General features: G+C 39.0%; 1 protein-coding gene across 9 annotated transcripts in view; it reads left to right on the top strand.

The window, feature by feature from the left end:
- Positions 1 to 27089, top strand: part of ZBTB20 (zinc finger and BTB domain containing 20) — a 770381-nt gene that overhangs the window by 597281 nt on the left and 146011 nt on the right. For 8 of the 9 annotated variants that reach the window (XM_058661912.1, XM_058661911.1, XM_058661910.1 and 5 more), the window contains one exon: positions 5572 to 5611. The gene's annotated coding sequence lies outside the window, so the exon portion shown is untranslated. Of the gene's footprint in view, positions 1 to 5571; positions 5612 to 10796; positions 10887 to 14503; positions 14608 to 27089 lie in introns of all 9 variants that reach the window. The other variant, XM_058661914.1, reaches the window with a different exon arrangement.

The following is a 27089-nucleotide window of genomic DNA, read 5'->3' as shown; positions in this document are numbered from 1 at the left end:
CTGTGTTTAATACTCTCAGGAGTCTTGGAATGAGTTTGCATATAAGAAGCACAATCTTTTTCTGCCAAATGGCAATAAGGGTAGGCTGTGACCAGCATTATCACCAAGTGCCTCTAATCAATTGGACCACATGGTAATTGCACCAAACCTTTTCAGCAGCCCCTGAAGAATATCAGGTTATATAAACAAAAGGTCATGCATGGTACAGAATGCCCTTGGAATCTACAAAGCTATAACTTTAGAAGTTTGAGATGTGGAGGTATACATTGTTTATAACAAGATAGTAAATGGTCCATGAATATTAGCACGGCAAGAGCTAGGTCTACTATAGAAGTTGCAAGAATTCACCCTAAATGTTTCAAACAAATTCAACACCTGCCACCCCTTTACTACTCTCACTTCCTTCTAGTCTTTCAGGCCTTTTATCAGCAACAATTTGGGGTCATTAGGAAAATTTATGTGGGGTGGGGAAAAGTGTTAAGTAGCATTTTGGCTCTGTGTGAGACTGAGAATCAGTTCCAGGCCTCACTGCTGAACTTTGGTTTTTAAGTCCTTGCTCTTTACTGATGATTACTGTATTTCATGATAGACATTTTTGAAGGGAGACATCCTTCAGAATTGCTATCGTGGCATCTTAAGGAACAATCATGCATCATTAAGACTTCCTTATCATTGTTCTCAAGGGGGATTCACAATAATACATTCTTGAAAAGTGGACCCATGGATGTAAATGGCCATGTGTGGCATTGATGCTCTTCTTGTGATTGATAGAAAAGAATGAAAAGACTTCAAGAAACAGGTCTGTGGGAGACCTGAAGCCCCTAGTATGAGGTGTATGAGATCTGTTAGGAGAGATGAATAACCATTCCACCTGAGTTTAACTTGTGAACCTTTTGCCAGTTAGAAAATCAAGATTAAAATCTAAATTCAAGGTGCATGAAATGTCACTAAATCTGGCATAAAATTTCTTGAATCTGTCAGATGAAGGAAATCTTGTATCCTTAGTGAAATTGGAATATCAATTGACAGAGATCTGTGAAGTTGGCACTTACTCTGAGAGACATACAAATCTCAAAAATCCTCTAGTGTCTAATTCTTAGAAAATACTGGGAGAGAAAAGTTTTAGGAAAATCATTAAAGTAGAAATCTTTTATTTCACTGTTTGAAATGACTCCTACATAAGAACTAATCAACACAATACTTCTAGAATGTCAAAGGATGCTGAAATGCTGCTTCTTATGCATAGAAAACAAAGATGTAAACTCATTTAATTTGTAGAGACAGTAGCTGAAGGAAAAAAAAATCTGGAAGGATTAAAGGGAAGTCAAGGAAGTCATTTCTGTCCTGTTGTCACGCCGTGCACACTCTTCAGCTGAAGGATAAGTGCTGAACTTTGCTTTGTCTGAATCCCTCAGTTCCGTCATCATTGCTATGACACATTCTAAATTTCTGATTCATTTATGATGAATAGATTCTCCCTTTTCTACTCAATAAACTCTGAGTAACCAGGTTCTGTAAGAGGCTTATTATTTTTTATTTCACTGTTTTTGCTGTCTTTGTCACCTGCTGTGAATTCCATATACAGAAAAGCCCTTGGACAATGTTGCTTAGGCTCAGTTAGTCAAGAGGAATGAGACACTGACAATGTGGATTCTGTATTTAACCCAGCCAGATACCTCAGCTGGCAAGTGGCTCAGCTTCCTCACCATAAAATGGGTATAATAATAGCTTTCCTTACCACTGTGAAATATTTAGAATGCAAATCAAGCCAAACTTGTCTCTTCCAAAGAGAGGCTTAAACTTGGCTGCATAATCCTGAATGAGCCCAGATTTCAAGGGGAAACATCAAGTGGGAAACACCTAGAGGTAGTGTAATTTAGTGGTTAAAATGTGTAGATTTTGGCATGGTTCTGACTCAGTCAGATGCCAGCAGCTGTGTGATTTCGGGTAAGTCTCCTAATTTCTCAAATCTCCCTTTTTTCTCTATTCAATTGGAAGCAACAGTGTTTTCTCTTGTGAGGATTAAATGACACACTGTTAACACTGATTCTCTAGCTCTCCCACTTGTGTGACCTTGAGCTGGTGCTCCAGCCCTGAGGGTACCTGCCCAGACCCGGACTGAAGCAGTTGACTGCACACAACACCTTCCAGTGAGGGCTTAGATTTCACCCTAAAAATACTTACATGTTTTGCTTCCTCACCTCCCTTCATTCTTAATCTGTTTCTGCTAAACTGGAAGCTCTCTGAGGCCAAGAACAGGATCTGTTTTGTTTTTTTTGTGGCATCCCAAGAAGCAGACACTGATACTATACACAAAAGAGTTTAAATTACTCAAAAGAAACCAGCCCCCTCAGAAAGACAGCCATGGCTTTATTATGTATTTTGTTTGGCTTTGTATATTCCCCATTACAAGGCTCCACATCCCTGAGTATACCCATATCCCAGAGTTCATTGAGCAGGATGCGTGAGACCACAGAAAGGACTCAACACAGATAACTGACTTCTGTATCATTTCTCTGCTCCACACTCCTGCTGCCTGTTCTGACTAAGGCTTTAAGGGATTTTTGTAGAAGCCTTGGGAAGTGGGCATGTGGAGAGACTTTAAAGGAGCCCCTCCAGCACGGTACCTCAACCACTTGATTCCCTGCTTATCTTGGCTCCTGGCTTTAGTGTGCAAGATTTTGCAAGAGCTTCTTAGAGGCAGTGACCAATGGGATTGGAAGAGGATTTTCACCTGTGTTTTGCCGAGGCCGAGGATGACTCACCTGCAGTTTCTGCATATATCATGCAGTGAGGGGCATGATATCTGAACGCTCCTTGGAACTTGGTGTTTGAATGAGCTTTCAGGAGAAAGGGATTCTCCTAAGGATCTGTACACCTGAACACATTCAGATCCACTGCCCTAGAACATTAGGTAAATTGAAATTAAAACTGATTAATCTTTACAGTTACAATTAATAATACTTCCAGTTCCTTGGAGATTGCTGCATTATAATAATTTCTACTCAGAAATCTCAAAATTAAGATTAGACTTCACTCCCAGTCACCACCTCCTCCCTTCTTTCCTGACCACCAGGTTTTGATCTCTTGAATTGCTTAGTCTTTACCATTTTAAATTCTTTTGCTTTGAACCCAGCATGCTTGATGCAAATATTTTTATTCTCATATGAAGCTATTATAGATAATTCTTTGCATTTCACATAATGCAACTTGTAGAGATATAAAGTGAAAATCACTTAAGTGGAAAGGGCACATATCGATAAAATAACTATTTGAATTGAAAAAAATAAATCTATGTAGATTAATACATGGCCTCAAAATCGCATAGCAGATTGTAATTCAATCAAGAAGTAGGGTTTTTTATGTTTATGAACATTATGAAGTATATGAAAACTTTGAAATTAAATTTTTAGCTCTGCTAATAAATTTGGAATCAGCATGGTAGTTGTTGTTGTTTATGTATAAGGACTGCAATTCAATTAAACCAATATAATCTCTAATTTAACTTGGCTTTAGTTTTTCTTAGGCCGTGACATATGCTATGATTTTTCTCTCCATCTTGGATTCCTCTTACTGACAGCCTGTGTGTCACTTAATATCTAGGAAATATAGTTTTTCATTCCAGACCTTGGGTTATATTAGTCAGTCTGGGTACAATTTACGTTGATCTCTTTTGATCACATGAAAATTTAACTTTAGCTAATTTATGGTCATTTCTCCTTGACAAGTAGAAGAGAACTTTGTATGCTGGATGTAAGAACATTAACACAAAGAGTGGTTTAGAAAAAGTAAACTAGAAAGCTATTTAGATTTATGACATGCACCATCAAAATGACCATTGAAAATATTTAATTAAAAGTTGACAACTATCCTTTCTCCTTTTCCCCAAAGTTTTAATTAAAAAAAAAAGCTCAAAGTGAGAGTGGGAGGGTACAGAAAGGAAAAAAGGAGGGAAGAAAAAGTAAGAAAAGATATAGCAATATAGCATCCTGGCATGAGGGGGAAGTCTAGAATGTAGCAAACTTAGAGCTTTATAGACCAACTGTTACCCAATCTTGTCTTATAGTCTTAATATTTCAGGTTTGTAGGCACTTTCAGTAAATCAGACATAATATAATTATTATGTTTTAAAATCTTATTGAATCCATCCATTTTGTGAACAGTTGAAAGTGCTGGAGATGTCCAGCCTTTCCCTTGTTCTCATGCACTATGATCTAGGCTGTAGATTCTCATCTTCCCTCTGCTTTCTAAGCAGGGTGTCACATTGGACACCCACAGACATGAACAGCTTCGCACTGACCCCATAAAGGAAACCATTTCCTTGGAGAAGTCATTACCAAGGTGCATTTGTCTACAGAACTTTTTGGCATTTAAATTTCTATAATTGCTATTTTTCTGCATTAGCCTTTTTCAGTGCAGTTATTGGATCAGGTTCTTCTGCTTGATCTCCTGTAATAAAATTTATTTTGCATTTTTTGGGAGACCTTCTGTGAATTGGTTAAAAATCATGATGTCAGAGAGATAAGCATTTAATCAGTATAAAGTCCTTGGTGTATTTTATGGAGCCAAGGAAGGGGTGCTGCTTTGTTTTCTCAGCATCCTTGTTTGGTTTATTAATTTCTCTTGCATCTTCTGTTGCTTCCATTTTTATCCTTTTATATAAGAGAATCAATAGAAATAAGGTGGGCAGGCCAGTCCCATCACAGGTTGTTTGCCTTGTGCTTTGAAAATTGTAAGCAAAGTAGGTTTTAAACATAGGATGCAAAACAGTTCATTTTTATCTAAATTTTTATCCTTAGAAATGTAGGAGGAAAGAGATGCATTGGATTAAAGTCACTGGATGAATTTATTTCCTCCTTTAGCGGGTATGTTCCTAGTCTCGCGAGAAGGGGTAGAGGAGGCCATGTCAGAAATGGAAGCCAAGGCACTGAGGTTGGCATGGCCAAGTCACACTCAACAGCAAAATACAGCCACATGTATTGAATTTGTTTATCATTGGAAAGGGGTTTGGTCTTCAACACAGAAAAGCAAGTTTACTTTCGGAAACTCAAAGTCAATGATGTACTTTGAGGCAACATCTACCCTAACCAGGACTGTCTAACTGAGCTCGCTCAGCAATGCTTAGTACATATCCTGCGTTTGTGCAGTCCAGTAAGGTAACCATTAGCTAAATGTGGCTACAGAACACTTGAAGTATGGTTAGTGTGACTGAGTCACGAAACGTGCAGCATGTAATGAAGTGTTTCAGCGTTTAGATTCCAACAGACAAACATGGATACTATTGCATTGTAGAACGGCTCTACAAAATTCTGTATGTTATAGAGCAGAATGAAATCAGCAGAGGAAAATCTTCGCAATGCTTGTGCTGGGAAACGTGCTGGTCACTGGAGCAGGGGATGATGCCTTAGGGAAATTTGGAGTCCGGATCTCCTTTATTTTGGGGTCACAAATGAAAAAGTGGGCTCAGTGTGACGAGAACCAGTCCCATCTTTGATGCTTAGATTTACTTTTCTTTTCATCACCGTATCATTGGGCTTATTTCTAATTCCTTATTTTTTCTTTGATTTACAGTTCCTTGACAAGCAGTCTGTGACCTGTCCCTTCTCTGTGTGTAAGTAAAAGTGGTTTCCTTACATTTTCAAAAGGTGTCAGATTTGGAAAATGTTGGTGTTTGTTGGCATTTTTAGTGAATTTTGTGTGGTTTCTGTTGCTGTTATAGTGTGCATTAGTTTCTTTTGTGTTTAGCATTGATGGCGTTGGTGGTAGCAGTGAGTTGCCTTCCAGGGCGAGGCTGGAAAGACCCGAGGGACCAACACTGTACTTTTATAAAGACAGCCCTTCACTTGGCTGCAGCTGCTGTTTGCAGAAGTCACTGCTCTTGGAAACTACAGCTTACATTCTTCAGTTAGGACAGCAGCAACAGTTGGGCTTTTGCTACACTGACCATCAATGAGCAATTCTTTTTTCTTCAGTTATGCATGTATCTTTAGGGCTAATAGTTTCTAGCTGTTAGATCAGAGCTTTCTGTTATTTATTAATGGAATTTCTACCATCCTTTCACCAAAAGTACAAGACTGAAAAGAAAATAAGTTAGAATTTGTTTAAAGATTATAAATAGATTATAAATAATATAGCAGAAAAATGAATTCAGGATTCATGTGTACCAAGAGGTGCTTGGGGGGGAGGTTCTTTCTTTCTTCCTTCCTTTTCTTTTTTCTTTCTTTTTTTTTTTGAGAAAATATGGAGAGACATTTAGGAAAAAAGTAATAAACTTGCTTTCAGGTTCATATAAAAAAATTGTTATGTAAAGCCCAAACTAGGCCACACCAAGTGGGTTTGGGTAGATTTTACATTAAGCTATTTGAATGAGGGTCTGGGTCAAGAACCCAAGCAATCAGTCATCAAAAGCGACACCACCTGAGAGGGTCTATAAGTAGTAAGTGTCACCTAATGTGGTCAGTAATGCTCAGCGTTCTTGTGGCCACATGTCACAGTGGTGAGTGCTGTCCCTTTTTTACAACAGTATCTTTCTACACTGCTTTCTCACTCTAAGATATTTCTTTTACTGTCATCGTTTGCACAGAAAGGAGGTTCACATGGCTGTCTCACTCTGTGTGGCTTCCGGGAATATTTCCCAGAAGCCAGTGGCAAATAGATTTTGGGGAGCAGAATTTCCCAGGATGCTAAAACTCAAGTCTGACATAACAATGTATTTGACAGAGGAGGGGGATTGATTAATCTCCCCCAAAGAATGCTGCTGTGTGTAATGCTTTTATACAACAGGGGTAGGTCCTGCCTGCTCTTGACAAGTCTCTTGATTCCATATTCTCTGTGCAGATATAGCGGATCTACAAGTGCTTTGGAGGATGTTAATGTGTGTGCTTATGGCTACCACTTTATACTCACTCAGTCACCCAACACTGCATATTGCTAGTCCTCTGGCTGGCAAATCATTTCTGTTACAATCCTTTTGTATAAAAACAGTTCACATAATAGCTCTGTGTTAGACAAGACATTAATCCTCACATCACCGGGATGAGTCAGCACTGTGCACTTCTGCCCGCCTGGCTCAGCTATTATGACATTAGCTGTATATGGCAAGCTTTAGGCACAAGCAGTACTAGGGACTGTGTCCATGATTATAAATTGAGGGGGAGGCCTTTGAGATAAAAACCATAATTCGAATGGTTACCCTTGGCTCAAAACAGAGTGTGACACTCATTCTATTCTATACCAACCACCAGTCAAGCAGCTTCTAGGAAAATCAGGTGTTTCACCCAGGACTCACAAAGTCCTGTAGTAAGCTGATAATCCATTCATGTCCTCATGACCTCTTCCTTCCCTTGGGCCAAACTTCATGCTTGCTTAGATTGTTCCAAATCCCAAGGCTGCCCATATGTCAACAGGCTGACAGGGCCTGTGATAGTTCTCCTGTCCTCAGTTGCCCCATGGGCACAGCTGATGGCTCCAGGGTGGTGTCCCAGAAGCCCATGAAAAGGAAAAGAAAATTTCCTTGGGAACAAATCAGAACATTATCTCCCCAGTGCTTCTAGCTCCAAGTAGCGTTTTAATGGTCTCTAGACAGGTGCAAAATACAACCCATCCGACCTCCCCTCTTTGGCACTCCCTTTAGTCCAGTGTCCCAATCCGGATTTCAGTGGGAACTGAACAGTTTCCAGGCACTCCCCCAAGATTTTTCTGTTCCATTCCTTTTGAACAGGAACAAAGAGGAACCCTCTATCACCTGCCACCCTGTCTTGAAGCAGGAGGCACAGACTTGCCCCATTTGGGAAATCCAGTTGGTCTGTCTGTACTATAGACTCTGATCCATCACCAGCATAGAAATCTTTCAGCGTTGAGAACTGAAGTGTTTTCAGGGTGACAGTTTTCTTCCTGATGACATTCTCAGTAAAAATGAAGTTCCTCCATCAAAGCACCCACCCCTCACTCTAGCCGCCCTCTGTGATAACCATCACTAAGCATCTTACTGCTGGAATCATCAGCCTCCATTAGATTACTAATACTTTCCTATCATGCTTATAATAGCTAGTACTCTTACTTGACTTAGTTTCTATTATCAGGCATAGATCTTTATATAAATTTTAATTAACAATTATAAAATGTTAGTTGTCATGCTTGGTTCTGATAACTGCAATATAAGTAAGAAATGCTTCCTGTTACAAAGAATTTCACACTATAATATGTGAGATAAATAAAGCAAAAAGACTGTACCATGTGATAAGCACTGAAATGCAAGTGCATGAAAACATATTGAGAATGAGAAAGCAGTACCTGCTTAGACATGGAAAGATTCCATATAATATTTTAGAGTTGAAAGGATAGACTTTAGTTTACCATGTTGATGTGGAGTAAGGGAAAGAGAAAGGGGATCATAATCAGGGGAAAAAAAAGTATTTAAAAAGTCAGGAGACAGCAGACTAGCATTTGATTTAGTAGTTCAGATGCTGGCTAGGATGCCCATGTCTCATACTGGGTTCAATTCCTAAGATTCCCAGGTCTCATTGGATTCAATTTCCACTTTCTGCTTACTGCAGATATGCACCCTGGGGAAAGTGATGATGATTGAAGTACTTGGGTCCTTGTCACTCATATGTTTCCAGCTCCTGGCTTCAATTTGGCCCAGCCCCAGCTGCTGGAGGCATTGGGATGTGAACCAGCATTTAAGAACTCTCTCTTAATCACCCTACCTCTCAAATTAAAAAAAAATAAGAAATGCCAAGTGTCAACCCTATTGAGGGGCTGAGTAGTTTGGTGGCTGAAGCATGGTTGTTGAAAGAACATGAGAGCTGGGGTTGGAGCAGACCACAGAGAACCATCTATGCCATGCAAAAGAGATAGACCTGCTGCAGCAGATTCAAGGAGGCTTTGAAGAATTTAAGCAGATTTATGATGCAAAAAGAGTACTCTGGTGACAGAAGCATTGACTGGCGCAGAATAGAAAGACCAGGTAAAAGGTGAAAACCAAGGACCTGAACTGTGCAATAGGGGTGGAATGGAGAGGAGAAGCCATTTGGTGGTGCTATCATAGGCTTGAACATTTGCATGATTCTAACATATCTTGGTCAGCTGCATAATCTTTGCCATCTAGGAGAAAGGCTGATACTTTGAGTGGCCTAATTTCAGACCCAAATGCTTTCTTATGGTAACTTCACTGGAGATGTCGATTTGAATCTAACCTCATTCTGAGTCATTATTCCCTGGTCTGTGGGCAGCTGACAGGGGGTGTTATCTCTGTCCTTGGTGGGTTTGGCATGGGAGCAAGGCAGATAAGGAGGAGACATTTGCTGTTCTGCTTTTCTCCTCTATCACCTGGAAAGAAACTGTTTCTTAATAACACCCCCAAAGTCAATCAATGCTCCAATTTCCTATCATTTTCCCATTGCTGCCTTTTTCTAAGCAGAATTTCCAAGCCATTGAACTGAATTGCAACTTATGCACAGCCGGGTGTTGAAACAATTCAGTATATTCATTCCTTCTCTCTGAATTAGAGTTCACCATAAGTGTGCTTTTCTCTTGTTCACTTTGGGCTGCCAGGACAGTTTAAAGGAAAATTTTCGCAGCTTCTGTCTCATGTACCCTGTTCTCTTTTGTAAATGAAAGGATGTGCGTGGGTCTGTTTAAGTCTTCTCTATACTGCTTTCTGGAGAAAGGCTTGAGAAGATGAACAAGACAAGGAATAGGGACCTACTGAAAGTCTAGGTCCCCCAGTGACCTGAGTGTAGAACGTAGGCTGGTGATCAGATGGTCAATTATGTGTTTGTCAAAACACAGTGGGCTGCATTCCAGACTGCCAGCTTTGGAGGCCCAGCTTCTGCCAACCAAATGTCATCTGGGAACATGCAACACTGGGCACTGTGAAGGAGTTTGAAATAGACCATGCCACAGCCAACCTACTGCCAGTCTTATAGCACCAATATGGCATGCACAGCCGGGCCCCATGTTTCAGAGCTCAGGAATTCACTGTGCTAAATTCAAGAGGTCAGATGGGTTCATGTTTTCAAAGCCTGTGTTCTCTGCTTTGAACACTGTGACTTGCTCCACAGCAATTTCCAAAAGATTTTTCCAGGCACATTTCTGTGGAAACCACTCTTTTGGTGAGGTTGTGAAAGCCTTGTGAATGTCCCAGAGAGGAGGAAAAAATAAATAAATAAACGTGCTCTGACAATGACCGTGATTCTGAGAGGGATTCCAACTCTGGCGAAATTACATTAAAGGTGCAGAGCTTTTTAAAATATCAGGAACCACCTTGGCAACTTATAAAAAGCAGAAGGGCTTTGCCTATTTTATAAAGTGATTTGCATATACCTGCATAAATAATGTCCCCACCTGTACTTTTATGTATTTAGGTTGAATAAATTAAATTCAGTGATCTTTAAAATATTCACTGTCTTTCATTGCTCAGATACCAGTTTCAGGACTTGTGCTTCTCATTGTTTTCCTGTGGTAGTACTGTAGTGTGTGTGTGTGTGTGTGTGTGTGTGTGTGTGTTTCTGGTCTTTAGACTAATTCAGAGAATAAAAACACTCTGCAGGCCAATATACCATAATCAGAAACATTATCTCCCTCAGGTGGCATTTCTCTTAGCCTTTCTACCTATCAGGCCATGTGTTCCATGTATTTTTCATAAGGGAAAGTTGGAAAGTAAATGTAAACATAGAACACAATAAGATTAAGCTCTTCTACCTATACATAAGCCCTGCTCTGCATGGATGCACGCCTCAGGAAACTCTCACAGTAACCTTTCTTTTCTTTGGCAACTGCCACAACCCCTTCAGGAACCATCTAGCTATTACCCCATATCAATTGCAAATTGAGCCTTCCAGTCTAAACCTGGTTAGTAGGACAGCTTCACACACAGTCATCCAGTAAGTTATAATTAAGTATTTACTATGTATAAGGATAATTAAAACATGCATGTTGGGGCAATATTTAACGTAGTGGTTTAGACATTTGTATATCAAATTGGATTGCCTGTGTTAAAATCCTAACTTTAAGTTTTGCCTCCACTTTCCTGGTATGCATACCCCAAGGGGTAATAGTGACAGATGTAATATTTGGGTTCCTGCCACCCATGTGGGAAACCTGGACTGAGTTCCATGTGTATATGTATGTCTTCTTCCCAAGTAAACTTAATTTTTTCTTTTTAAGATTAATGAGTTTTTATTTGGAAAGCAGAGTTATAGAGAGACGGAGAGAAAGATCTTCTGTCTATTGATTCACTCCCCAAGTGGCAGCACAGCCGGAGCTGAGCCAATCTGAAGTCAGGAGCCAGGAGCTACTTTCAGGTCTCCAACATGGGTGCAGAGTCCCAAGGCTTTGGGCCATCCTCTACTGCCTTCACAGGCCACAGGCATGGAGCTGGATGGGAAGTGGAGCAACTGGGACATGTACTGGCACCCATATGGGATCTCAGTGTGCAATACAAGGATTTAGCCCTCGAGATATTGCCCTGGGCTCTAAAAGTTTTAAAAAACAAAAAATCTAGAACATAGCCTTTGAGTGCTTTTCAGGGACCTAATAGTACAATAAATGAATAAGTTACAAAAGGTATGATACAATCCAGGAAGTACTGCAGGATTTCATCCATAAACCTTGAAGGCTGGAAAGTTTCATATAAAATATGATTCAGCTGTGTCTTGAGAAGTTGCTAGAATATAAAAAGAATGAAAAATAAGATAATGATATTCTAAGAAAAATACACACCAAAACATTGGGATATTTGAGGCAGTCCATAAACACTACCATTCTCCCCGACCCCAAAACAAAACCTGGTGAAAATTACACAAAAGTACTGATAGCCGGAGAACCAACATTTTTTGGTAAACGTTTTCTGAAGGATATACCTTTTGTGAGAAGCAAAACAGCTGTCCCAAGTCCCTTTTCTGCACTCTAAATTTTGGAAGAGCCTGCATAAGGGCAACTAGTTTGCTTCTTTTATAAGAGCAATACTTACACAGGTCATCAGCTCCAACTATTATAAGTAGGAAAAGGAAAGAAAAAGAGGCTAAGTTTCTGTACTTAAAATGTGGATAATTTGTTCTGCCTCATTGAAAAATTGTGGGCCAATATCTGTCTCCCCTAGGGAAGTACAAATATACCAAATGAGACAAGAGATAGAAGTGAAAACTTGGACTCTTCAGTCTGGATGCTAGGAGTGAGAAAGGAACATTCTTTTTTTTTTTTTTTTTTTGAAATTTATTCATTAATTACATTGTATTACGTGACACAGTTTCATAGGTACTAGGATTCTCCCCACCGCTCCCCAAACCCTTCCCCCATGGTGGATTCCTCCACCTTGTTGCCATAACCACAGCTCAAGTTCAGTTGGGATTCCCCCATTGCAAGCATATACCATACATAGAGTCCAGCATCCTATTGTCCAGTCAAGTTCAACAGCTTCTTAGGGAGGCGCTCTCTGGTCTGAAGGCAGAGCCAGCAGAGTATCATCCCAGTCAATTAAAAGCTCCAACATACCATCAGCAACAATCCAGGTATGATGAGGCTGGTGCAGAGTCCACTGATTGACATAGTCCATCATAGAGTCTCCCCTTGTCCAGTATTTCACTGCCAACATATAGCTGAGGTGGTTGATTGATCTACTCCATCTTCCATCTTTTCTTGGTTAATGTTCTGATTCCTCCATTTTGATTGAGGGGATCCCCAAAAAAACTTTGAGGTGCTCCCAGACCAGGTTCCTACATGTGCTAGCAAGCACAGTGCCCGCCACAGTCCATCACCCCGATCAGCTGGTGGTTGCAACTGCTGGATTGGTTCTATTCTCAGCCCCGACCTCCACCGGAGCCAATGAGTATTGCAGTCTATCCTGGCTCTGCCCATCACACACTCGGCCCTCACCTAAACCAGTGAGAGGTATGCTGGTTGGGTGCTGCGTTCCTAACCGGCACAGGCACCGTCGCCTTGGCATTTTGTGTTGTGTATTGTTTTTATCACAACCAAACCTGGCCCGATCCCCACCTAGCTCCAGCGCTCAGACTTGCCAGTGGATGACGCGAGCTGACTCAGCCTGGTCCGCCTCCAACCCGAGCCAAATGTATGCCAGTGGGACACTTTCCATAGCCTCTTCTGGGTTGTTTACCTCCATGCTTCCTGCGCTGATTTGTAGGGTCAGTGTCCTGTCAGAGGAACTGTTCAGGTTCCTCCATCAGACCCCCTCCTGGTGTCAGGTTTTGCGCATACCAGCAGGTCCATGGGCCAGCACTGCTCATTTCGTCTCTTGCCCCAGCAGGAGCAGCGGCCTGGGAAAGGAACATTCTTACCAAAACTAAAAGCCATAGTCTTGGAACCAAGAGAGGCAGACCACTAATGCACATCTTTAGAGGCAGCAAATGATGGCTCAAGTCCTAGCGTCACTGTCACCTATTTTGGAGACTCAAATTGGGTTCCTAGCTTCTGGTTTTAGTTCGGCATAGCTTGGTTATTTCTGGCATATGAAGATTGAACCAGTAGTCAAATCTGTGTCTGTCTCCCCATCTCTCTTTTCTGCCCTCCCACCAACCCCCCTCCCTCTCTCTATCTCTGTGCCTTTTTAATAAAATGAAAATAAATAAAAAGTTTATTTAAAGCATGGGAATTATGGAAAAACTTGGGAACAGATTTTAGTCAACAGAGTTAGGCAATTAGGGTGGAAATGGAAGTGACTGTGAAGGGATCCTTTCTTTCATTAGTATTTGCTTATTATTTGAAAGAGTTTGAGAAAAAGAGAGAGATCTTCCATCTACTGATTCACTCCATAATAGTTGCAATGGCTGGGGCTGGGCTAGGTCAAAGCCAGGAGCCAGAAGCTCCACTCAGTCACCATATGGCAGAGGTCCCAAGTGCTTGGATCATTTTCCACTGCCTTCTCCAGGAGCATTAGTAGGAAGAAGGATCAAAAGTGGAGCAGGGATACAAAAAAGTGTTCATATGGAATGCCCACCATGCCACAATATTGGCTCTGAAAGGATACTTTTAAAGAAACCGTTCTATAGCTTGACTAAATTTGTACCCGCACAAATCAGTATATACAGGTGCAGATAAAACTGACGAAACCTGAATAAAGTAGATAGATTGTACCAATGTCAGTTTCTTTTTATAATGTTCTAATAGAGTTATGTAAAATTATCACTGGGAGAAACTGAGTGAAGGAAATAACAGATATAGCCATATTACCTCTTATCATTTATGTTAATCTACGATTATTTTGAGATTAAGAATTTTTAAAAAGAAAGCAAGATATCATGAAATTTTATGGTGGTGAGTGATAAGGAAGGCACAAAAATGGCTCTGGAAAGATGAGTAGGAAAACTATCAATGTACACCATGAAAGAGATATACTAGGATAGTAACAGTAAGTACAAAGAAAAGTAAACAAAAACTGAGAGAAATTTCAGAGTTAAAATATACACAAGAAGTCTGTATGGATTGGTGGTGGAAGATGAGAGAAGTGGTGACTGTGACTCCTAGGTTTTGGCATGTAAAACAGGATGATGGACATTGCCATTCAAAGTTAAATCACAAGGACGCTGAGGTGGAAGATACATTTTATGCTCTGTTTTTGAGATATTGAAGGTGTTTTGATTTACAGATGTGAGTATATTGAATAGACATGGGAATATATGCAGCTGGGCTTCAAACATAAAACAGAAGCTGAAGATACCAACTCGGGGCAACCAACATATAGTGGCAATGAAACTATTGACATTGCCAATGGATAGGGTTAAATTGAGAAGGAGGCACACACTGGGAACTGAGGGACTCTTTATATTTACTCAGCTTCTACAACTGCTAAATGCCCTCAGAAGAAGCAACTAAATGGTAGTGGGGAAAATCGGAGTTTCAGCGGCAATGGTAAGCATAAGTTAACGACTGATTATTGTTGATCTAAGCTAATGCCTAGTCATTGAAATGGTAGAAACGGTATCTTGTTTGCAGTGAAATGAGGAGAGAATGAGTGCGGACAGCTGTTAGAAGTTTTACTATGAAGGAAAGCAAAATGAGTTGCAGTAATATTTTAATGTAGAAAGTAGTCTAAAGAAGGCTGGAAATTGGTGTTTTTCTGTTTATGAAAAGAGCAGTAGAGAGGAACTGTTCGTTGTGCAGGGTAGAGAAGAGTACATGGAATATTTGTCAGTAAAGGATTCCTAATAAGTTAGAGATGGAATCTTGAATATAATTGAGCAATAGAAAAGGGGAAAATCTTCTGCTGCATCTCAAGAATCAGTAACAGAGCAGGTGTAAGCCCATGTGTAAATTTGGTACTAGTAAGTTAAGAGGTTTCTCAACGATGGCTTCTCAGGGTCTTGGTGAGAGTAAGTGGTGATGAGATGTGATGAAAGTAGAGGTTTGAATAAATTGGACACAAAATTAATGAAAGGATTGTAAGATGTGCCTGAGCAGAGTGGAAAGAAAGGGAGGATATGAAACACAAAAAAGTACAAGGAAACTGATTATCTTGTGGAAGACTAAGAAGCAGATAGTCCCTGTTATTCAAGGGAGCTCCCATTTGAAGTGGATAACCAAGCCCCTATCCCATCAACCTCCAAAACTAGCATCCAGTATGACACATACACCACAGTGCTAGAGATTAATTACACAATGTAAGAAAAGACATGAAGAGGATCTAGAGAAGGTAGATGTTCCTAATTTCTGAGAGGAGTGGAATCCTTTGATCAGACTAATTGTAAGCATCATGAAATGGTGGCTTAGAAAGAGGTGGCAGCAGTGATGGAGTTTCCCTATTTGAGCACATGGCAATCTGCTGGATTCCCTGTAGGAAATGCCATTAAGACCATTTGACTCAAAAATAAATTGCACATACATCTGGGGTAAAATTTAGCAGCTGTTGAGCAAAACAGCTGCATTTTTTTTACTATTTACTTCTTTCATGATTCTATAATTCATACTTATTGTAAAATATTGGGAAAGTATAGAGTAAGGGGAAAACATCCCTAATCCTACTACACAGAAACAGCTATTAGCAAGTTTTAGATCCCTATCAGCACATTTCTGTATACATAGCATTATAAGGTTGCATCCTATTTTTTGAACTCAGTGTTTTAGAATAAAAATTTCTAGTATCATCACAAACTCTTTATAAAATGTCTAATATCGCATTATGTAAAATCCCCAGAGTTTAACATATAGTCTAACCTGTAGTCTATATAGATATTTAGATTTCTTTCAAGTATTTGGAAAATTATATTTTTAAATCTTTTAAAGTAAAAATTGTGATGTATCACCTCAGGTTGTCAACTTGTAGGAAACTTGAAGCAGACAGTGATGTCATCCATCAAGAAATTGGTCAGGCAATGATGTCAACCTATTAAGAGAGATAATAATTTCTGAAGACTATAAAAATCATACTGGAATCTTAAAGTTGTTGTTCTAGGATTACCAAAACTGTTTTTTTTCCCCTAAAGAAAGGTTTCTAATTAAAATTCTAAGAGGTACACTTTTGATTTTCTTCAATTTTGTTATAATGATGATATGTATAAAGAACAAAGCAAACTCCATTCAAATTCCCAATCAAGAGATGACCACTACTAACACATGAAAAATGTATTTCCATGTAAACCTTTGTCTGCCTTATTTTCTTTATCTTTTTCCTTCCATAACAAAAGGAAAAACTCTGCTGTTTTTTAATCTGCTCTTTTCATTTAAAATTATAATAGTCATTTGTCCATATTAACAAATGCATATCTATGTTATCTGTTTTGCATAATCCAAGCTGTAGTGTAGTATATAGATTGTTTATTGACCCAATCACTTTTGATAGACATTCAGGGTATTTTAGTTTTTTTTTTTTTATTACTAACCAGTGTTACCAGTGTTACACTAACTATATTTACATACATGCGCATGCATTTTTACAATGTGCTCACCTTTATTATTTTCTTAGGTCAAATTTAGAGTAGTAGAACTGTCACAGTAAAAGGTATATATTGGTAAATGTCTTCAAATGAAGTTGTATCAGTCCATAACTCCACCAACAGAGAGACTACTCGTTTCTCTTCATTTTTGTAAATTCTGTTTGTCAAATGTAATTTTTGCCATGCACATGAGTATTTTTATATTGGAAGTACGGAATGCATTCTCTAGGCATAAGACTAAGGTCTGAAAATCCTTTAAGAAAAGGAAATTAAATTTGATTGCATGAAAATTAAAATTTCTGTGGTATACACAATTTTTTCAACCAGGAAAAAATATTTGTGATGTATCTCAGTCAACTCTAAAAGGTTAATAGCAAGGTAAAGATTCAGAAAGGACAAACGAGCAGTCTAGCAAGTGTTTAGCAGCTTCGTCTCCTTTGTTTGTATTTTGTTTATTTATTTGAGAAACAGAGTTACTGACAGAGATGCGAAGACAAAGAGAGATTATCTGTTTGCTGATTTACCCCCAAATAGCCTCAAAACCTGATGAAAGGTAGAAACTTCTTCAGTAGGCCTGGGCACTCCCAGGCCATCTTCCGCTGCTTTCCAACACCATTATCAGGGAGCTGGATTGAAAGTGGAGCGGCCAGGATGTGAACCAGTTCTCAAATGGGATGCCAGTATTGTAGGCAGTAGCTTAACCCACTATACTGTAATGATGACCCTGTCATCATCCCGTTTTTACGACAAAGGCCAAAGGCTGTACCCTTGAAATCCATTGATGTCATCTCATCTTCTGCTTCTTAGGCTAGAATGGTGAGATTCACCTTTGGGAGAGCATGATGGGAAACAGTACAAGAAGGGGTCCTAAGCAGTTTCTAAGTGGTCCGTGTAACATTAGTACTTCTCCAGATTATATTTATACACACACACACACACACACACACACACGTTGGTTTTTTTTCCAATATTATCATCCCCCTGCACTAAAGATGAATTATCACCCATGTGAATGTAAAGCTGATGAGTTACATTCTGCTATCAGACTGCAGAATGGGACAGAAGGTAGACATACTGGCAACATTGCCTGGTCTGTGTCTCCAGGACAAGATGGACACTGTGCTTCTACCAGAGGTAGATAGAAATTTCTGAATGTTTTCCCAAATATGTGCTAGAGGCCATGTCATCAGTGTCCTCTACCTCTCCTCCCTCCATGACTCCATGTGTATTACTACACCCTTGATGAAATGCAGTATGTTTTAGCAACTTCAGGGGAAGTGAAAAACGCTAGAGAAGCAGAAAGGCTACACTGACATCATCACCCCAGGCTCCACAGTACAACTGTACTGTTAATATTCTTCCTAATGTTTTCTGTGTTTGGGGAAAGGAAACATCTGAATTCTTAGCGTAAGTTCTCTGAGTCTTTCAGTAAGGCAGGAGTTTTTTGAGGCTGTTCTGAGTGGGAACTGAGACATTCCACCTTCACAAGCCATTCCCTTGCTGTGACAATGGGTGTCATGTGCACCAGGGCATTCTTTCTTCCTCTATGTTAGAAAATGTGTACCTGAAAGACACTTCTGTCCTAAATCCTTAACGAATGTTTAGCAAGGAAGCAGAAGGGAGGTGGCTGTTCTGAAGATTCTGTAGAAATCCCTTTAGGGCAAAGATGAGTAAGTGGTAGGAACCAGGCCTAGTAAATGTCTTGTTCTCTACCTAGTAATCAAATGCCCAGGAGGTGTTAGCAGGGGACTGTGAGTTGTTTCAGAAGTGCCAGATACAATGTTAGAGACCAGGAGGCTGGCTCACTGTAGCCTGGACTCAGAGTGCTGAATGTCTCACTTTCCTCCTTGCTGCCATGTTACACATCTGCTTCTGTAACATAGCTTGTCCTCAGAGGCCAGATGAGGACACAATAATGATTAATGTCGACAGTTACTAATATGAGCGTTTCTCACATTCTTTCTCACCCTTCTCCTCCCTAAACATGGTTGCCTAATTAATTCTGAAGTGGGAGGATAATATAAAAGATGTATAGAAATACATGTGATATATATGTGCATATATACATATACAAATATACATATATGCTATATATATATCACATAAGCAATCTATTTGTTCAAAAACTCATTCTACTAAGTCCCTTGCAGAGGAATCCTGTACAGAGGTCCTTGTAGTAATAAAATCACTACTTCTTCTTTTCTGGATCGTCTACTACATACTCTCTTTCTATAGTCACTTTATTATTCTTCTTTCTTTCTAGTCTTGGTTGAGTTATTGACCACAAATCAATCATTTGCACCCTACCAATATCCTAGAGAATCATGTCCAAATATTTATTTGGAACAAGCCAGCTTTACTCTCACTCTTCACTAGGCTAAAATGAGTTCTATGTTTAGTTTCTTCTTATAAATTTTTAGACTTTTTGGCACATAGAGAGTAATTATTATCACTAATTTAAAATGAATCCTGCATTTTTTTCTTGGTAAGAGAAACACATGTTTTATGATGGAAAGTGAATGAAATATATACTAAAACCTTCTAATACTGTTCTTCAGTCTGGTCCTTACAAGTTTGTCAAGAACATAATAAGAGAAGGAATGGAACATTTTCACAATAAAAAAAAAAAAAACTTCATGAGATTCTTGCTCTTTTTTGATCCATCATAACTATACTTGAGTAAGCTCTATATTGGTCCTTCATCAGTGGCACCCATGCACTTGCCTGCCAGTTTTGTAACTTAGTACTTTTCAGAAAACATTAGGAACAATATCAACAGTTTGAGTTTCCCAGTGTATGTGAAGTATAAGTTGATAGGTATCCCATTTATCCATCCTGCTTATAAGGAACCAATTTCCTCAGCATCCTACTACCACCAATCATGAGTCTTACTCACCTAGAATATGTAAAGAGGCCAGCCACTTCACAGTATGCTGTATTTTCACTATTCCATTCCAAATCTTTGATACAAGTAGAAAAAAAGTCTGTAGATATTCAAAAAATGACTTCAGGTTTATGAATCTTCTTTCAGGAAGCCAAGAGAAATCTTAGTGATCAGTAATTAGAAGTTTTACCCAAGTGACAAAGAACTGCTACCAATTCTTTTTGAGCCATTTTAATGTTGGATTTGACTTACTCTTTGGAAAATATAAGATTGCCATGGGGCTGGCATTGTAGTACGATGGATTAAGCTGCCGCCTGCCAAACAGCCAATCCAGATGGGTGCCTCTTAATGTGCTGGCTGTTCCGCTTCCAATTCAGGTATTTTTGTTTGTTTGTTTGTTTTGTTAATGGCCTGGGAAAGCAGTGAAAGATAGTCAGAATGATCGGGATCCTATCACTCTTGTGGAAACCTAAAAGAAGCTCTTGGCTTCAGGCTTACGCCTGGCCCAGCCTCGGCAGTTGTGACCATCTGGGAAGCAAACCAGTTAATGGAAGGTCTCTCTCTCTCTCTCTCTGCCTCTTCTTCTCTCTCTCTCTGTAACTCTGACTTTCAAATAAATAAATACATTTTTTAAAATAACGAAGGGTTACATTTAAATTTCAGACATTTCTGTCTGGTGCCCTAGTCCATTTGTGCTGCTTGTAATCAAATGCCTGAAACTGGATAAGAAATAACACACATTTAAAAAAAGAAAGAATACACATAAATTTATTTTTTACAGTTATGGAGGTTGGGAAGTCCAAGATAAGTTTCCAGCAGATGTTACATTTGCTGAGGTATGCTCTCCACTTCCAAGCCAGCACCTCTTGGTATGTCCTCACATAGCAGAAGGTGGACTGGCCAAAGGAAGAAGGCAACTCTCTTGAACTGTTTTGGTTATGGTGCCAGTTCATAGGAGTTCTGCCCTCATGCTTCAATCACCCCGTAAGCCCAATTCTTATACCGTGTTGACAATTATATTTCAACATACGGATTTTGAAGGAATGTGTGATTTTTGACAATTATAATAAATCCTCAGCACTCATCTCTGCTCAAGCCATGATCTAGAGACAGAGGTGTCCTTTAGAGAGAAGATGAGAGTTCTATGTGCATAAACTTCCAAGAGAGGCACAGAGTTTGAGACTGGAAGGGATTCAAACAGAAGTCAGACAGGCACCTTAACTGCAGCAACCACCCTCAGATGAATTAGGCATTTTTTAAGATGGAATCAAAACACAGATATTAGCTATTCATGCATTTCAAGGGCTGTGTAGGGTTTTCATTTGCTGTCATCTCTTAGCAAAATTATTTTTTATAAAAGTAACGTTATCTAAGAAGAGAGATTTCACCATACCACAGTCAGATTATTCTGTGGGAACATTACATCTCTTGGCAGACCACACTGACTTATGAACCTGCTTAAGAATCCAGGGAAAATACACTGGCCCAGGGTGCAGAGTCTTAGCCAGCTGTGTACAGAAGTCCCTACAATTTTCCAAAAGCTATCCCAATCAATCATTTATTTCATTTCTCAACAGTATTCATTCGTAAAGTTAAGAACTGAAGTTTCTCTGAAGAGCTATTCATATAATCATGTAGGGATTGTTTTTAAGTCTACCACAGTTAACCTTTTTCTGTCCTTTTTCACATCTTCAAGCACTCCCGTACATACACACACAGGCACACAGTATGTATACATGTATACAGTCTGTTGATATAAGCTTTTCTCTTACCTATTACATCCATTACAAACCTGCTTTTAATAGGGTCTCTCTGCATTCCAACAGAGAGATTTCTGGAGCTCTCCTGGCTCCCGCAACACTTGCTGGGTGCACATTTAATATGTTTTAGCTTTCCTGCCTGAAGATGGAATCAGGGACATCTACCTGCACATGACAGTGCTTTGGCTCTTGCAGTTGCAGAACTTAATGTATGTATCAGTAATGAAAATCTTAATTAAGAAAGCTACATCATTGTCCAATGAACACTCATTTTTCTCCCCCTGCAAAGCCCTTTGTGTATTGCAGTATATACCTGGTCCAGACAGAGCCCTCATAGAGCTTGTCTGGCAGATCTTCTCCTGATTATTAACAGCTAGCAAATGACAAGTCTCGCTCTCCTTTTGTCTTGAAGCTCAGGCTTGGTACGGCAGAGCACACAGTGTACTGTAGAGTTTGTTTGTGCTTTTTTTAAAAATTGCCTTTGTTATGTTGGTGGGTTTAAAAATCCGACAGTGTTGATCAAAACTAATTTAGGTAACTTAGAGTTGCCAAAACACTAGCAGATGCATATTTACACATATACTTTCAGAGAAGTGTAATTTTCCATATAGAAACAGTGTAAAATGTAAGAAACAACAATTCTAAGCTCTCTGCCCATGTTCTGATACCTTTGGCCTGCACTGCCGGAATGCTGCAATATCCCCATTTCTGGAACCTTAGAAGTTATTTCTTTCCTTCTGCCAGTGTGCGTATGCCAATTTGTCATTTATTCAAAGAGTAAGACTAATAACTTTATGTAGACAAATAACTGTACCCATAAAAATTAGAAGCTATTAAGAAAGTCTTTTGAAAAGATGACCTATCATTATGTTTCTAAGACAATGCCAATTGTAATATTTTAATGATGTCCAAATCATAATTCCCAAACTAAAAAAAATTCATTAATTTTTTTAAAAAACCTATAATCATTTTACTCTTAGAAAATAATAACTCTTGCTACTTCTTCTATGACCTTGACCCATGACTTACATGGTTAGAAGAAAGACTCATATTCTCTTACCCACTTACATATTACTCATTCTTTTGCATTTTCTAATTTTCTGGTCTATAGGTGTTACCTGTTTTCATCAACAATTAAATTGAGCTCCGGTCATCTACTTATATAATAGGTTCTAGTAGAATAGGACATACCTATACAAAGAAGGCCTCATAATCAATATTTGGAGTGCATTTTTTTCTTGCTGAGCATTCATCTCACCAAAAGAGAAGCATCCACATTGTTTCTTTATGCTGTCTTGATATTTATTTGCTCTACTTCTTAGAACTTCACACACTTTTGTTCATTTACTTCCAAAATCGAACTCAGTGGTCCTGGGGCAGTAACCTAGTGGCTGAAGTCCTGGCCTGCATGTGCTAGGATCCCACAGAGGTGCTGATTAGTATTGCAGATGCTTCACTTCCCATCCAGCTCCCTGCTTGTAGCCTGTAGAGGATGGTCCAAAGCCTTGGGACTCTGTACTCTTGTGGGAGACCAGAAAGAAGCTCCTGGCTCCTGGCTTTGGGTCAGTTCTTGGCTCCTGGCTTCAGATTGGCTCAGCACCACTGCGGCCACTTGGGGAGTAAGCAAGCAGATGGAAGATCTTTCTCTCTGTTTCTCCTTCTCTCTGTAGATCTTACTTTCCAATGAAAATAAATAAATCTAAAAAAAAAGAGAAAAGAAAAAGAATCAAACTCAAAGTAAACAGTGGTCAGTTTTCCACGTACCTGAAGCAAGAGAATATTTGTTTAAATATTCTCTCAAGATATCATGAAAGATCTGAGGACAGGCTAATTATTTTCAGACTGTCAGCCTTGTTAAATCTCCTGGTTGCACTCTTAGCATGTTGAATTAAGATTAAGTATAAAATTAGACTTGCAGTAGATTTTGTTAGAATCACAATAAGAGGTTAGCAGAGAAGCTAGCTGGATTCTTGGTTGCCAGAAAAGGAACACTGTTAACAAGTTGTTTGACTGTGAAAGACTTTCCTTTTCAAGAGCAGTCTGACCAGAACTTCCATGAATCCTGAAGCAATGATGAGATAATTGGCCTAGATGTATAGTGCAGATACATAGTGTAGGACTATAAGGAGCTCTCAGTAATATTTAGAATGTGTGAGTGAATTATGTGAACTAAGCATGAGTAAATTATGAATGAGCAAGACAAAGAGTGAATTATGTTTAAACTGGCTTATGGGGGAGAGTATGGGGAGAGGTTGGGGGAATCCCAGAACCTATGAAACTGTGTCACATAATGCAATGTAATTAATAATAAAATTAAAACTAAATTAAATTAAATTAAAATAAAATAAAAAATAAATCCTTGAGATAAAAAAAAGAATGAATTATATTGACAATTCAAAGACCAAATCAGACACTTCATTTTAGAGTCCTTGACCAGAAGTTAGAAGTCTTCTAGACCTTGGGCTTCAACTTCTCAAGCAATGATTTAGTCAAAGAATTATGAAGACTCTTTAAGGCTTAAAATTTGGGTAGAATGCCTACTTTCTGCCTCTGAAACACACACACGCACACACATCCATGTATGTATGTGAACAGCCATTAGGTCATAGTTAAAAATGAATAAAAATATTTGAAAAGAACTGCATCAATCAGAATATCTGCAATTTACTTAAATTGAAGATTGAATAGAACCTTTAACATACATAAGGTTGTGGTTGCGTTGAATATTGGCCATGCTTTGCTCTTACATGGACACACGAACACCAGCAGTGTAGAAAGTGATCCATTTGGCAAACGTACATTACTATTCCTGCAGAACCTCATATTTATGTTAGTGCTTCATCAGATGTTCATAAAGCACCGTGGAGTTTTGTTATATTTAAATTCCTGTGGCTTCCTTATTTCAAAAGCAAGCACTTTTAAACATAGTTATAGCATTTCTCTATATGCAAACCTCTGTACATAAAAAAGGTTTACATTTTGAAACAAGCATGTTTTTGAGTTGTATCCAAATTCAAAAAAAAAGCATCTGAAAAATTTAACAGCTGAAAAACACTTTCTCCTTGCTGGGAAAACTTAAACCTTGCTAGGCTTTATGAAACTTAAAAAAAATCACTTCTGTGGTGAGAACTAGCATGAGAAATCTCAGCATGAAAGGTTGTTGAATTTTTTTTTTCTTCATAGAGCTAAAACCAAATTGTTGGTTTGAGAGTGATGCCACAATATACATATGCTTTGTTAGGAACAAAGTGTTTTTTTCAACAAATCTAATTTCAAGGGCATCTTCAACAAAAATTAGGGGGAAAAGATAAAGACTACTTAAGCAGCGATCCAGTGTCTGAAAGCAAAGGTTGGGGACATCATTGTACCTTCAAGGTCTAGAAACACGGCTAACCCTGAGCTGGTTGCTACTGTTTGAAAAGCCTCTGGGTATTTGTTTTATTATTGTCTCACTCAATCCTTACTTAGCTGAGAGTATCTCAAAAGAGAAGCACCGCTCCGCGATGATGTGCTGGACTTTATTTTCTATTTGTTTCAGCACTACAATAAATGGTCTGTTACCTGCCATTGTGACCTGCATGCATTTGCTGAGCAGTTTTGCAAATCAAAACAGAATTATATGTCCGTATTTCTAGAAAGCAGAACCATTTTCCAGATAGCATGGAATTGTATACACACATAGACATGTCCACACAGCTGTATGTTTATACTGGGCTCATACATTCAAGGATATTTGGAAAAATAAGAAAAGAGATTCTGTGATACATATATAGAAACAAAGCTTGCTAAAAACACTTAGAATTCCTGCTCTTTTAACATGGAACATAGGTGGAAATGACTATAAGGAAGACTGTGAATGTCTGCTGGCAACCATGGCCCTCTCACTGTGCTCCTGAAGATGAAGGGCACAAAGTGATTGTTTTAATATTTTATTGGCTACCTTTGGAGTGTAACAGTGGGAACAGTGACTTGGAGGATCATGGGAAGAAGAAAAGATAGGAACATCTCTCTATTATTTACATTGCAATTTTTTCTAGGTCCTTCCCTGAAGGCAGACTTAGATATTTGAAGACCTCCTTGGGAAAAATTTTCAGCACCTTCTGTGCTCCAAACTGATTCCGTTTGCATCATGTTTAAGTATAACTGAGTAACAGGCTGGCAAATTCCCTGCTTTTCTATTCACCAAAATCCAAAATAGAACTCACAATTTTTTTCCTTCTTTCCCTTAAAAATATACCCCACTATGCCCCCCAATGAGGAACAGATCACACACACACACACACACACACACACACACACACACACACACAAGCCAGCCAGCTCTGAAAGACAAATTCCCAGCTGTAACTCTAGCACTTTGTTCAGTACTGTGAGCTTGCTAGAGCTGGCACATTTTTTTATAATACAGATGCATAAATGTACCATCTGAAGCACAAGAATTGCAGCATTTCCTTTGGTGTTTTGTGATTGTCCCAAACTAAAGTATGTTGCACAGGAGTAACCTCCCCAAATTTAGAATAAAAGAGTTGGCCGTCTGACTTTTTTTTTTTACTGTGACTTTCTATGACTTAATTTTTCATAAGATTTTCAGACTTTCACAGCCGTATTCCAAATTTTCAGACTTTCCGGGGCCCTGTCTTACACACATACACACATGCATGAATATTTATAGATTATATGTCTGAAGTGAAATATGTAAATATGGATTACTTTTTCTTTATTGGAAAGGCAAAGTTACAGAAAGATGAGGAGAAACAGAGAAAGAGAGAAAAATGAGAATCCTCCATCCATTGCATATCTCCCCAAATTTCTACAATGTCCAGGGCTACATCGTTGACACAGGCTGAAGCCAGCAATCTGAAACTCCCTCCTGTTCTCCATGTAGATGGCAGGGGTTCAAGTACCCCTATTCTGACCATATTCAGCTACTTTCTCAAGTGCATTAGCAGGGAGCTGAATGAGGAGTGAAGTAGGCAGGACTTGAACTAGCTCTCATTTGAGATCCCCGCATCATAGGTAGTCACTTAGCCTGTTGTACCACAATGCAAGTCCCACGATGACCTATGTGTACGTGTGTGTGTGTGTGTGAGAGAGAGATAATGAGTAGACTTAGAGCAATCAAACCAATGGGAAACCGTTGTCCAAATTCAGGATAGATATTAATCTTTTTGAACTGTGAGATAAGCTTTTTTAAGGGGTGGTTATATTTTATGAGGAACTCTTTTTTCATCTCTAACATTATTTTCTAGATAATTTTTGAATTAATAATAATTGTTAAGGGAAAGGAAAAAATGTACTCCAGCCAGAGGTCCAGTTAATCATCCAAAATTGAGTCAAAATTCTGTCCAAAATTCTAATCTGCCTTTGAGGGATAAAGATGAAAAAACTCCAAAGTCTATGCAGAAGAGCTCAGTGTACAAATCATTGAGATGAATTCCAGGGACTCAGACTTATAGTTGAAAACAAACCCTGCCTGTTCTGTCTTCTTTGGGTTAAGTTAATTCAGCTGCAAACTGCAAGAATGGTACCTGTTCCAGAGAACTATTGTGACGCTTG

The sequence above is a fragment of the Ochotona princeps genome, chromosome 3 (assembly GCF_030435755.1).
Source record: "Ochotona princeps isolate mOchPri1 chromosome 3, mOchPri1.hap1, whole genome shotgun sequence".
Lineage (NCBI taxonomy): Eukaryota > Metazoa > Chordata > Mammalia > Lagomorpha > Ochotonidae > Ochotona > Ochotona princeps.
The sequence above is the reverse complement of the archived record's forward strand: the minus strand, read 5'-3'. Positions and strand labels throughout refer to the sequence as shown.